This window comes from Heterodontus francisci, unplaced genomic scaffold (genome assembly GCF_036365525.1).
Source record: "Heterodontus francisci isolate sHetFra1 unplaced genomic scaffold, sHetFra1.hap1 HAP1_SCAFFOLD_1272, whole genome shotgun sequence".
NCBI classification, from domain to species: Eukaryota; Metazoa; Chordata; class Chondrichthyes; order Heterodontiformes; family Heterodontidae; genus Heterodontus; species Heterodontus francisci.
Window position 1 is genome coordinate 97,250 of NW_027142199.1, and position 13,371 is coordinate 110,620.

Below are 13,371 nucleotides of genomic sequence, written 5' to 3' on the forward strand. Positions count from 1 at the left end.
ATCCGGGGATGCTATGTTTGAAGGAATTAAGAAAGCAATGGGCCCAGTAGTAACTTAATCAGCACCTTTTGAAGACAAAGAGAGGGGTGATCATCACTGAACCTAACAAGCAGATGGAAAGGTGAGTGGAGCATTATCTTGAACTCTACATAACGGAGAACATTGTCATTGAAGTAGCTCTCAGTGCCATTCCAGACTTCCCTGTCACGGAGGAACTGGACAGTGAGCCCACCATAGTCCAGCTCAACAAGGGCTCAAAACATGCGTGATGCAAACATTGTCACCTTGTACAAAATTAAGGGGGATCGCAGTGACTGCAGCAATTATCGGAGCCAGCTACTCAGTTCCACTCACCTGCTCGATCCCTTTCCTCCTGCAAGTTCCTTTGCTTCAGGTATCCATCCAATTTCTTTTTCAAATCATTGATTGTCTCTACTTCCACCACACTCGTGGGTCAGGACATTACCACTCACCGCATAAAAAATTTCCACCTCACCCAAGGATGGGAAATATTTATATCTTCTATATTTAGCTTATTCCCTATCTCTACGAGAATAGAATGGCAGTCAACATGAAAGGGAACCCAAAAATCTTCGAGCAGTATATAAATAATAAGCAGGTAGTCAGCGGTGAAGTGGGCCCCATTAGGGACAAAGAGGGTAATATATACTTAGAGCTGCAGGGCAATGTTAACCTAGTTAATAAGTACCTTGTATCAATGATCACTAAGGAAGTGGAATTTGACAAAATATCAGGAGAAGTGGAGAGTGTAGAGGCAATGGAGAGGGTACAAATTGAGAGAGGGAGGTACTGAAAAGGCTGGTTATGCTTCAGGAAGATAAATTACCTGGTCCGGATGGCTTTCATCCCAGATTTCGAAAGGAAATGTGGATGCAGATAACAGAAAGGCTTGCTATAATCTTCCAATCTTCCCTGGATACGGGGGAGGTGTCAGAGGATTAAACAGTTGCAAATGTGACACCCTTATTCAAGAAAGGGTGTAAGGACAGTCCGGCTAACTACAGGCCAGTTAGATTAAGGTAAGGTTTTAGAAAGAACAATCAGGGAAAAAATCAACAGTCACTTGGAGAGGTTTGAGTTAATTAAGGAGAGTGAGCATGGATTTATACATGGGAGTTCATGCTTGACTAATCTAACTGCATTTTTTGATGAACTAACAGAGAAGGTTTATGAAGGGAATGCAGTGGATGTTGTTTCTATGGATTTTAAGAAACGACACATAAAAGGATGATTAACAACATTGAGGTTCATGGAATGAATAGGAGGGTCAGTGTCCAATTGGATAGAAAATTGGCTTAAGGACAGAAAACAGCAAGTCGTAATAAATGATTCATTCTCAGACTGGAAGGTTGTCGACAGTGCTGTTCCCCAAGGGTCACGTTTGGAACCACTGCTTTTTACTTGCGACAGATAAATGACTTGGATCTTGGAATATAGAGTAGAATCTCAAAATATGCCGATAACACCAAACTTGGAGAAGTGGCAAACAGTGAGGATGAAATGAACCACCTGCAACAAGACAGTGATAGGCTAGCAGAATGGGCAGACAGGTGCACATGGATTTTAATAGTGACTAGTGTGAGGTGATGCATTTTAGCAGAAGGAATAGGGAGAGGCAATATATACTTAATGGCACAGTTCTAAAGAGTGTGCAGGAATAGAGGGACCTGTTCACTGAACAATGAACAACGTGAACAATTACTTCTTGTTGTGTGCTCTCAGATTTGTCACCTTCACTGTACTGGAGTGAGGTGACATCTACCGGCAGGAAGCAAGAACTGCAATCAAGCAGCAGAAATTCCATCGTCTGTCAGGGTGAAAGAAACATTGCAATGTGAGGAAATAGTGAATGGGTTTGACTGGGTTGGTGGAGACATGATTCCACTTGTGGTGGAGTCCAAAGCAAAGGCCAGAAATATAAAATTGTCATTATTAAAAGATATGAGGAATTCATGATAAATGTATTTAGGTAGTGAGTGGGTGGAATCTAGATAAAATAGAAAGTGAGATTGGGTGGACAGAAGCAGTGTGAAAGGATGGCTCAAACAAAAGGTAAACGCCCTGAAAGGTGAACTCTGTTTCTCTCTCCACAGATGCTGCCAGAGTTTCTGAACATTTCCAACATTTTCTGTTTTTATTTCAGAATTTGCAAGATGTTGCTTTGCTCTGAAAAAAAAATGGATGGTCGGCTTTGGCTGCCAGTGAAATTCCACAGGAGCCTAAAGGAAGTTCTGATATCAGTGGCATGTTGATCTAGGGGTGTGATCCTTGCTTCGGGTGAGTGATTAATTAATGTGTGAGAGATCCTGGGTTCAAATCCTGGACAAGTCCTTCTTCTTTGGCATTTTTAGTTTAAGGTCATTGATTGGTTTCAGCCTTGCAGAAGGCGGAATTGATTTCCATATGGAGAAATGCTTGAGGACCAGAGAGCTGGATTCAAAGAGCTTGATTAACTAAATGTACAGATAGCCAAGTGGGAATAGAAAGTTGTTGCAGTAATTGTGACCTGACTCCAAAAACAACAGGACTGGGTTCTGGACTGGAATGGAATGGAATTCTTCAGTGTTTCTGTTGTTTGGCTTGCACTGACTCATCGATTTTCTTGTTTTTCACTTTGTCGATGCCTTTGAATAATTGTGGATCCTTCTTCAGATTGTCATCTTTCACCAGGTAGTTCTGACCTCTGGTGATGATGATCGTAATGAGCTTCAACTCACTGATAGTTTTGGAACTGAACAGATTTCCTTTGCTTGAGTCTACAACATGGAACTCAGTCTGACATGTGGACCCATGGGAGGATTTGAATGCCACCCCTGCGTTGGAGAATACAGTTGCATCCATCCAATAAGAGACCGAGTAGAAGTGACAGTTCAGTCAGTCAAACATTAAACTTTTAATTTCAGGGTGGTGAGTTTGAGTGCCATTTTGTTTTTCCCTTGTTTAAGGCTTCATTAGCAGAGAGTACAAGGAGTGTTTGAAATGAAATTCAGCAAAAGTATGAGAAAGTCTCACTTTGATTTGGGACTCATCTCTCTGCAGCATCTCGCTGTGAAAGATTGAACTTCATCTCATTTCATTCCGAGCTCGGGGTCAGTGCGGCTCAGTGGGACTTCTGGCTGTCTCCTGCTTCACAATCCATCAGTGCTGAGAAAGCAATGGGGAATATTATTCACGGCTCTGTAACCTGAGGACACCGATTTAAGGTGAATGGCAAAAGAACCAAAGGCAACATGAGGAAAAACTTCTTTTGCACAGCGAGTGGTTAAGATCTGATATGCACTGCTTGAGAGTGTGATGGAGGCTGATTCAACCATGGCTTTCAAAATGGTATAAGATAATTACCTGAAGTGGAAAAATTGCATGTTTTCATGGAATACATGAGTCTGTGGCATGAGCTGAGTTGCTCGTGCTGAGAAGCAGCACAAGCACAATGAGCTGAATGGCTTCCTTTTGTTCTCTAACTATTCTATGATCTATGATTCTTTTCAGAGTGAAATCAACACTCACATACAAGAAACTGACAGGTACACTGTAAACTTCGCATTACCAGACAAGAAATTGACAGATACAGTGTGAAACCCACAGTCACGTAGCAGCAGTTGGCAGGTAACGTGTAAAAATCTTTCTTTCATATCCCAACTGCAAGGTAGAAAGGAAATTAGGTACAAACCCAGGCTCACACTTCAAGGACTGAGAGATACAAAGCAAAACACATACTCACCTACAAGTACAGAGACGAAGACACACTCAGAGGAGGTGCAGATTAAAGACACATGCATGTAACAGAAACTAATAGGGATAGAATCAAACCCTTTCTCACTTCTCAGAAACTGATAGATATAGACAAAAGCTGATGCTCACATACAAGTTGTTGAAAGATATGTGGTGAAACTCACAGAGCAATAGCAGAAACAAACAAGTACTGAATAATACCCACAGTCACAGACCAAAAACTGAAATATACTGAGTTAAACACCACTTTCTCACACCAGAAACTCATGGCTGCAAAGTGAAGCTGACTCTATCCTCCCAGGCACTGACAGGTGCAAAAGAAAACACTCACGACGATTCCAGGTCATGAAATGTACGTAATAAAACCTTTGAGCTGAAAGAATAGCATTAATGACAGGTGTGATACCCAGAATGCTCAGCGGCCTAGAATCGGCCCTATCTGTGACAGGAGCGGGGCGCGCAGGCGCGGTAGGGAGCTTTGTCAGCAGCTCGAGCTGCGGGTTCGGAGTTGGAGCGGGATATTCACAAAGTGCGAGAAGACTTTGCGGGCTCACACAGCTGGAGCAGGGCCTCAGGGCCACAATAAGATGGAACAATCCCATCTGTATCCCTGCGGATGGCGGTGGTGAAGCTTTTCCCGGTGAGGCTTCCCGAAACGGCGTCCATAAATGGATAAGAATTGGGGACTGGGCAGGGAGCGTCTCTAAATGAATAAAATTTGGGTACTGGTCAGGGAGCGTCTGTAAATGGATAAGAATTGGGGACTGGGCAGGGAGCGTCTGCAAATGGATAAGAATTGGGGGACTGGGCAGGGAGCGTCTCTAAATGAATAAGATTTGGGTACTGGTCAGGAAGCGTCTGTAAATGGATAAGAATTGGGGACTGGGCAGGGAGTGTCGATAATTGAATAAGAGTTGGAGACTGGGCAGGGAGCGTTTCTAAATGAATAAGATTTGGGGACTGGGCAGGGAGCGTCGATAAATGCTTAAGAATTGGGGACTGGTTCGGCAGCGTTTTTTTATTCGTTCGCGGGATGTGGGCGTCGCTGGCTCGATCTCAGCTCGAGTAATGTGTCCAGTTCAGGGCACCAGGCTTTAGAACGGACATCAAAGCTTCTGAGACAGTTCAGAGGAGATTTACTAGAATGATACCAGAGATGAGGGGTGTCAGCTCTCTGGACAGGCTGGTGAATCTGGGATTGTTCTCCTCAGAGTAGAGAAGGTTAAGGGAAGATTTAATAGAGGTGTTCAGAATCATGAAGGATTTTCATAGGGTAGAGAGAGAGAAACTGTTTCCACTGTCCTGGGGGTCAGTAACCAGAGGACACAGATTTAAAATAATTGGCCAAAAATGTCAAGGGGAGGTGAGGAGAGATCTTTTTACCCAGTAACTGATTCGGATTTGGAATGAATTGTCTGACAGGGTGGTGGAAACAGATTCAATTATAACTTTCATAAAGGAATTGGACAAATATTTCAAAGTGAAATTCTCCAGGATTCTGGGGAAATAGGCAGGGGGTTGGACTAATTGCATCTTTTTGTCAGAGAGTCAGCAGAGGCACAATGGGGCCGAATGGCCTCCTTCTGTGCTGCATGATTCTATGAACATAAGAACGAGGAGCCGGAGTCGGCAAGTCAGCCACTCGAGCCTGCTCTGCCGTTCAATACAATCATGGCTGATCTCATCATGGCAGTTCTTCTTTCTTGCCAGTAGATGTCACTTCACTCCAATACAGTGAAGTTTACAAATCTGAGAGAGACACAACAGGAAAGAATTGTTCACATTATAGTGAATGTGTGGGATTTAGAAATACTAGGAGTGGAGACGAGTTATTACTTGTCTGCTCGATCCCCATAGCCCTGTAAAATTATTTCCTTCAAGTGCCCATTCAAATTCCTTTTGTAATCCTCTATTGTCTCCATTTCCACCGCCCTCTTGGGCAGCGAGTTACAGATCATCACCAATCAGTGTAAAAAAGTTCTTGCGCACATTCCCCCTGTATCTCCTGTCCAAAACCTTCAATCTGTGTTCCCTAGCCCTTGTACCAAGAGTTAACGGGAACAATGTTTCCTTGCCAATTTATTTAAAACTGTCATAGCCGAAAACACATCTATCAATTCTCCCCTCACTCTCCTTTGATACAGGTAGAACAACCCTAGCTTTTCCAACCTAACCTTGTAACTAAAATCCTCCATCCCTGGATCCATGCTGGTGAATTTCCTCTGCATCCTCTCAAGGACGCTTACATTCTTTCTTAAGTGTGGTAAGCAAAACTGGAAGCAACACTCCAAGTGGGGGCTAACCAGAGCTTTATAATGGTTCAGCATAACTTCCCTGCTTTGTACTCAATGCCTCTTTTTTTCAAGCCCAAGATCCCATATGCTTTGCTAACCACTCTCGCAATATGTCTTGCCACCTTCATAGATTGATGCACATGAACCCCAAGTCCCTCTATTCCAACACACACTTTAGAACTGTGCCATTAAGTAAATATTGCCTCTCCCTATTCCTTATGCCAAAATACATCACCTCACACTTGTCACTATTAAATTCCATCTGCCACCTGTCTGCCCATTCTGCTAGCCTATCATTGTCCTGTTGCAGGCAGTTCATATCATCCTCACTGTTTGCCACTCCTCCAAGTTTGTTGTCATCGGGATATTTTGAGATTCTACTCAATATTCCAAGATCCAAGTCATTTATCTTTAGCAAAAAAAGCAGTGGTTCTAGCACTGACCCTTGGGGAACACCTCTGTCGACTATCCTCCAGTCTGGCAAAGAATCATTTCATAAGACTCCCTGTTTTCTGTCCTTAAACCAATTTTCTATCCAATTGGACACTGACCCTCCTATACCACGAGCCTCAATTTTGTAAACCCCACTTTTATGTGGAACCTTGTCAAACGCTTCCTTAAAATCCATATAAACAACATCCACTGCATTCCCTTCATCAAGCTGCTCTGTTAGTTCATCAAAAAATGCAGTTAGGTTAGTCAAGCATGAACTCCCATTTATAAATCCATGCTCACTCTCCTTAATTAACTCGAACCTCTCCAAGTGACTGTTGATTTTTTACCCTGATTATTCTTTCTAAAACCTTAACCACCGCTGCTGTTAATCTAACTAGCCTGTAGTTAGCCGGACTGTCCTTACACCCTTTCTTGAATAAGGGCGTCGCATTTGCCACTGTTTACTCCTGGCACCTCCCCCGTATCCAGGGAAGATTGGAAGATTATGGCAAACTCTTCCATTATCTGCATCCGCATTTCCTTTCGCAACCTGGGATGCCAGCCATCCAGACCAGGTGTTTTATCTACCCTAAGCACAGCCAGCCTTTTTAATACCTCCCTCTCTCAATTTCTACCCTCTCCATTGACTCTACTCTCTTCACTTCGACTGATATTTTGTCAAATTCCACTTCCTTAGTGATCACTGATACAAAGTACTCATTAAGTAGATTAACATTGCCCTGCTCCTCTCAGCTTATATTATCCTTTTTGTCCCTAATAGGCCAGACTCAACCTCCTACTACCCACTTATCATTTACATGCTGCTCGAAGATTTTTGGGTTTCCTTTCATGTTGACTGCCAGTCTATTCTCATAGAAATAGAGAATAAGCAAATATAGAAGATGTAAGTATTTCCCATCCTTGATGAGGTGGAACTTTTTTATGTTGTGGGTGGTAATGACTTGGCCCACGAGTGTGGTGGAAGCAGAGACAATCAATGATTTGAAAAGGAAATTAGATGGATACTTGAAGGAATGAAACTTGCAGGAGGAAAGGGATCGAGCTGGTGAGTGGAACTGACTAGATTGCTCCGGGGAGAGCCAGCATGGATGTGATAGGCCAAACGACCACCTTCTGTGCTGTAAATGACTCTGTGTTGTTTCTCAAATTCAATCCACTGGTGCTTGGGAAATAATTTCAAAGTAAATTGTGCAACTGGAAAATCAGAACCAAGGCAAGGGACGCATAAGGAAGCAAAATTGCTGAAACCCGGGATTGAACCAGGAACCTTTAGATCTTCAATTTAACGCTTTCCCAACTGAGCTATTTCAGCCCTGCATTGACAGTGGCTTGTTGTCCTTGTTTTGGAAGAAAATACATACATTCAAGTTTTCCAAAAAATTAAAGAACACAACATGTGAGTAATATTCCTCATTGCTTTCTCAGTACTGATGGATTGTGAAGCGGGAGAAAGCCAGAAGTGCCACTGAGCCGCACAGGCCCCGAGCTGAGAATGAAATGAGATCAAATTCAATCTTTCATAGTGAGATGCTGCTGAGAGGTAAGAGTCCTGAATCAAAGCGAGACTTGCTCATTTCAAACACTCCCTGTACTCTCTGCTCATGAAGCCTTACAAAAGGGAAAAACAGAATGGCACTCAAACTCACAACCCTGCTATTAAAAATCTCATATTCGACTGACAGAACTGTCACTTCTACTCGGTCTCTTATTGGATGATGCAATTCCAACGCAGGGAAGGCATTCAAATCCTCCCATGGGTCCACATGTCAGACTGAGTTCCATGTTGTAGACTCAAGCAAAGGAAATCTGCTCACTTCCAAAACTATCAGCGAATTGAAGTTGATTACAATCAACATCATCAGAGGTCAGAACTACCTGGTGAATGAAGACACCCTGAAGAAGGATCCACAATTATTCAAAGGCATCGACAAAGTGAAAAACAAGAAAATCGATGAGTCAATGCAAGCCAAACAACAGAAACACTGAAGAATTCCATTCCATTCCAGTCCAGATGTTTTTGGAGTCAGGTCACAATTCCAGCAACAACTTTATATTCCCACTTGGCTATCTGTACATATAGTTAATTACAATTTTGTCGACAATCTCTTTGAATCCAGTTGTCTGGTCCTCATGCCAGCTCTGTTTGGAAGTCAATTCCACCTTCTGCAAGGCTGAAACCAATAGATAACCTTAATCTAAAAACGCTAGCAGACCAGGGCTCGTCCGGGACTTGAACCCGGGACCTCTCGCATGTTAATTAACCATACTCCCTAAGAGAGGATCACACCCCTAGACCAACGAGCCGCTGACAGGTCAGGCTTTATTAGCTGCTGTGGAATTTCACTGGAACCCCCCAGCCAATCATCCATTGTTTTTCAGATCAATGCAACATCCTGCAAATGCTGAAATAAAAACAGAAAGTGCTGGAAATGTTCAGCAGCTCTGGCAGCATCTGTGCTGTGAGAAACACAGTTAACGTTTCAGGGCACTCACCGTTTGTTTAGCCATCCTTTCAGACTGCTTCTGTCCATCCAATCTCACTTTCTATTCTATCCACATTCTAACCATTCACTACGTCACTACATTTTTCATGAATTCCTCATTTCTTTTATTAATGACAATTTTGTATTTCTGGCCTTTGCTTCAGACACCACTACAAGTGGAATCATGTCTCCATCTACCCAATCAAACCACTTCGCTGTATCCTCACATTGCAATGTTTCTTTAACCCTGACAGACTGTGGAGTTTCTGCTGCTTGATTGCAGTTCTTGCTTCCCGCCAGTAGATGTCACCTCACTCCAATACAGTGAAGTTGACAAATCTGAGAGAGACACAACAGGAAATAATTGTTCACATTATAGTGAATGTGTGGGATTTAGAAATACTAGGCGTGGAGACGAGTTATTATTGCACTCTGCTATAACATCTTTTATAATGGACTCCAGCATTTTCCCCACGACTGATGTGTGGCTTCTTTTGGGCCCCCTTATCTCGAGAGACAATGGATACGCGCCTGGAGGTGGTCAGTGGTTTGTGAAGCAGCGCCTGGAGTGGCTAAAATGGCCAATTCTGGAGTGACAGGCTCTTCCACAGGTGCTGCAGAGAAATTTGTTTGTCGGGGCTGTTGCACAGTTGGCTCTCCCCTTGCGCCTCTGTCTTTTTTCCTGCCAACTACTAAGTCTCTTCGACTTGCCACAATTTAGCCCTGTCTTTATGGCTGCCCGCCAGCTCTGGCGAATGCTGGCAACTGACTCCCACGACTTGTGATCAAAGTCACACGATTTCATGTCGCGTTTGCAGACGTCTTTATCGCGGAGACATGGACGGCCGGTGGGTCTGATACCAGTGGCGAGCTCGCTGTACAATGTGTCTTTGGGGATCCTGCCATCTTCCATGCGGCTCACATGGCCAAGCCATCTCAAGCGCCGCTGACTCAGTAGTGTGTATAAGCTGGGGGTGTTGGCCGCTTCAAGGACTTCTGTGTTGGAGATATAGTCCTGCCACCTGATGCCAAGTATTCTCCGAAGGCAGCGAAGATGGAATGAATTGAGACGTCGCTCTTGGCTGGCATACCTTGTCCAGGCCTCGCTAACCGGTATATAATTCGCTGTTTACTTTCTGCCTCTTTTTTTAAATAGTGGAGTTACATTAACTACCGTCCAATCCATTGGAACTGTTCCAGAGTCGATAGAATTTTGAAAAAAGACCAGAAATGCATCTGCTATTTCAAGGGCCACTTCCTTTAGTACTCTGGGATGTAGATTATCAGGCCCTGGGGATTTATCGGCCTTCAATCCCATCAATTTCCCAAACATTCCCTACTAATACTGATTTCATACAGTTCCTCCTTCTCACTAGACCCTATGTTCCCCAACATTTCTGGGAGATAATTTGTATCCTCCTTTGTGATGACAGATCCAAAGTATGTATTTAATTGGTCTGCCATTTCTTTGTTCCCCATTATAAATTCCCCCGTTTCTGACTGTAAGGGGCCCACATTTGTCTTCACTAATCTTTTTCTCTACACATATCTATAGAAGCTTTTACAGTCAGTTTTTATGTTCTCTGCAGGCTCACTGTCATACTCTATTTCCCCCTTCTTAATCAATCCTTTTGTCCTCCTCTGCTAAATTCCAAACTGCTCACAATCTTCAGGTTTGCTGCTTGTTCTGGCCATTTTATATTTCTCCTCCTTGGATCTAATACTTTCCTTAATTTCTTTTGTAAGTCACAGTTGAGCCACCCTTCCTGTTTTACTTTTGCACAGACAGGAATGAACAATTGTTGTAATTCATCCATGCGCTCTTTAAATGCTAGCCATTGCCTATCCACTGTCAACCCTTTAAGTAACGTTCCCCAATCTATCATAGCCAACTCCCGCCTCATACCTTCATAGTTTTCTTTGTTTAGATTCAGGACCCGAGTCTCGGAATCAACTCTCTCACTCTCCATCTTAATGAAGAATTTTATCATATTATGGGGCACTTCCCCAAGGGACCCCACACAACAAGATTGTTAACTAATCCTTTCTCATTACACAATACCCAGTCCAGGATGGCCTGTTCTCTAGAGGTGTTATACACCTCTATCAATTCTCCACTCAATCTCCTTTGAGAAAGGCAGAATAATCCTAGCTTTTCCAACCTAACTTTGTAACTAAAATCCCCCATCCCTGGATCCATTCTGGTAAATCGCCTCTGCGTCCTCTCAAGGACCCTCACATTCTTTCTAAAGTCTGCTGAGCAGAACTGGAAGCAACACTCCAATTGGGGCCTAACCAGAGTTTTATAATGGTTCAGCATAACCTCCCTGCTTTTGTACTCAATGCCTCTACTTATAAAGCCCAAGATCCCATATGCTTTGCGAACCACTCTCGCAATATGACTTGCCTCCTTCAAAGATTGATGCACATGAACCCCAAGTCCCTCTATTCCAGTACACTCTTTAGAACTGTGCCATTAAGTATATATTGCCTCTCCCTATTCCTTATGCCAAAATACATCACCTCACACTTGTCACTATTAAATTCCATCTGCCACCTGTCTGCCCATTCTGCTAGCCTATCACTGTCCTGTTGCAGGCAGTTCATATCATCTTCACTGTTTGCCGCTCCTCCAGGTTTGGTGTCATCGGCATATTTTGAGATTCTACTCTGTATTCCAAGATCCAAGTCACTTACCTTGAGCAAAAAAAGCAGTGGTTCTAGCACTGACCCTTGGGGAACACCACTGTCGACTATCCTCCAGTCTGACAAAGAACCATTTAATAAGACTCGCTGTTTTCTGTCCTTAAACCAATTTTCTATCCAATTGGACACTGACCCTCCTATACCACGAACCTCAATTTTGTTAACCGCCCTTTTATGTGGTACCTTGTCAAACGCTTCCTTAAAATCAATATAAACAACATCCACTGCGTTCCCTTCATCAACCTGCTCTGTTAGTTCATCAAAAAATGCAGTTAGATTAGTCAAGCATGAACTCCCTTTTATAAATCCATGCTCACTCTCATTAATTAACTCGAACCTCTCCAAGTGACTGTTGATTTTTTACCCTGATTATTCTTTCCAAAACCTTACCCACCGCTGCTGTTAATCTAACTAGCCTGTAGTTACCCGGACTGTCCTTACACCCTTTCTTGAATAAGGGTGTCGCATTTGCCACTGTTTAATCCTCTGGCACCTCCCCCGTATCCAGGGAAGATTGGAAGATTATAGCAAGCCCTTCCGTTATCTGCATCCGCATTTCCTTTCGCAACCTGGGATGTGAGCCATCCGGACCAGGTGATTTATCTTCCCTAAGCACAGCCAGCCTTTTTAGCACCTCCCTCTCCTAATTTGTACTCTCTCCATTGCCTCTACTCTCTTCACTTCGACTGAGATTTTGTCAAATTCCACTTCCTTAGTGATCACTGATACAAAGTACTCATTAAGTAGATTAACATTGCCCTGCACCTCTCAGCTTATATTATCCTTTTTGTCCCTCATAGGCCCGACTCAACCTCTTACTACCCACTTATCATTTACATGCTGCTCGAAGATTTTTGGGTTTCCTTTCATGTTGACTGTCAGTCTTTTCTCATAGAAAGAGAGAATAAGCAAATATAGATGATATAAGTATTTCCCATCCTTGATGAGGTGGAATTTTTTATGCTGTGGGTAGTAATGTCTTGGCCCACGAGTGTGGTGGAAGCAGAGACAATCAATGATTTGAAAAGGAAATTGGATGGATACTTGAAGGAAAGAAACTTGCAGGAGGAAAGGGATCGAGCTGGTGAGTGGAATTGACTCGATTGCTCCGGGGAGAGCCAGCATGCACGTGATAGGCCAAACGACCACCTTCTGTGCTGTAAATGACTCTGTGTTGTTTCTCAAATTCAATCCACTGGTGCTTGGGAAATAATTTCAAAGTAAATTGTGCAACCGGAAAATCAGAACCAAGGCAAGGGACGCATAAGGAAGCAAAATTGCTGAAACCCAGGATCGAACCGGGGACCTTTAGATCTTCAGTCTAACGCTCTCCCAACTGAGCTATTTCAGCCCTACATTAACAGCAGCTTGTTGTCCTTGTTTTGGAAGAAAATACATACATTCAAGTTTTCCAAAAAATTAAAGAACACAACATGTGAGTAATATTCCCCATTGCTTTCTCAGTACTGATGGATTGTGAAGCGGGAGACAGCCAGAAGTGCCACTGAGCCGCACAGACCCCGAGTTGAGAATGAAATGAGATCAAATTCAATCTTTCATAGTGTGATGCTGCTGAGAGGTAAGAGTCCTGAATCAAAGCGAGACTTGCTCATTTCAAACACTCCCTGTACTCTCTGCTCATGAAGCCTTACAAAAGGGAAAAACAGAATGGCACTCAA

General features: G+C 43.2%; 1 non-coding gene across 1 annotated transcript; it reads right to left on the minus strand.

Annotated features, from left to right (window-relative positions):
- Positions 1-12,970: 12,970 nt before the first annotated feature.
- On the minus strand, positions 12,971-13,043 carry trnaf-gaa (transfer RNA phenylalanine (anticodon GAA)). Its single transcript has one exon. It is a non-coding gene; the product is annotated as a tRNA-Phe (tRNA).
- Positions 13,044-13,371: the final 328 nt, after the last annotated feature.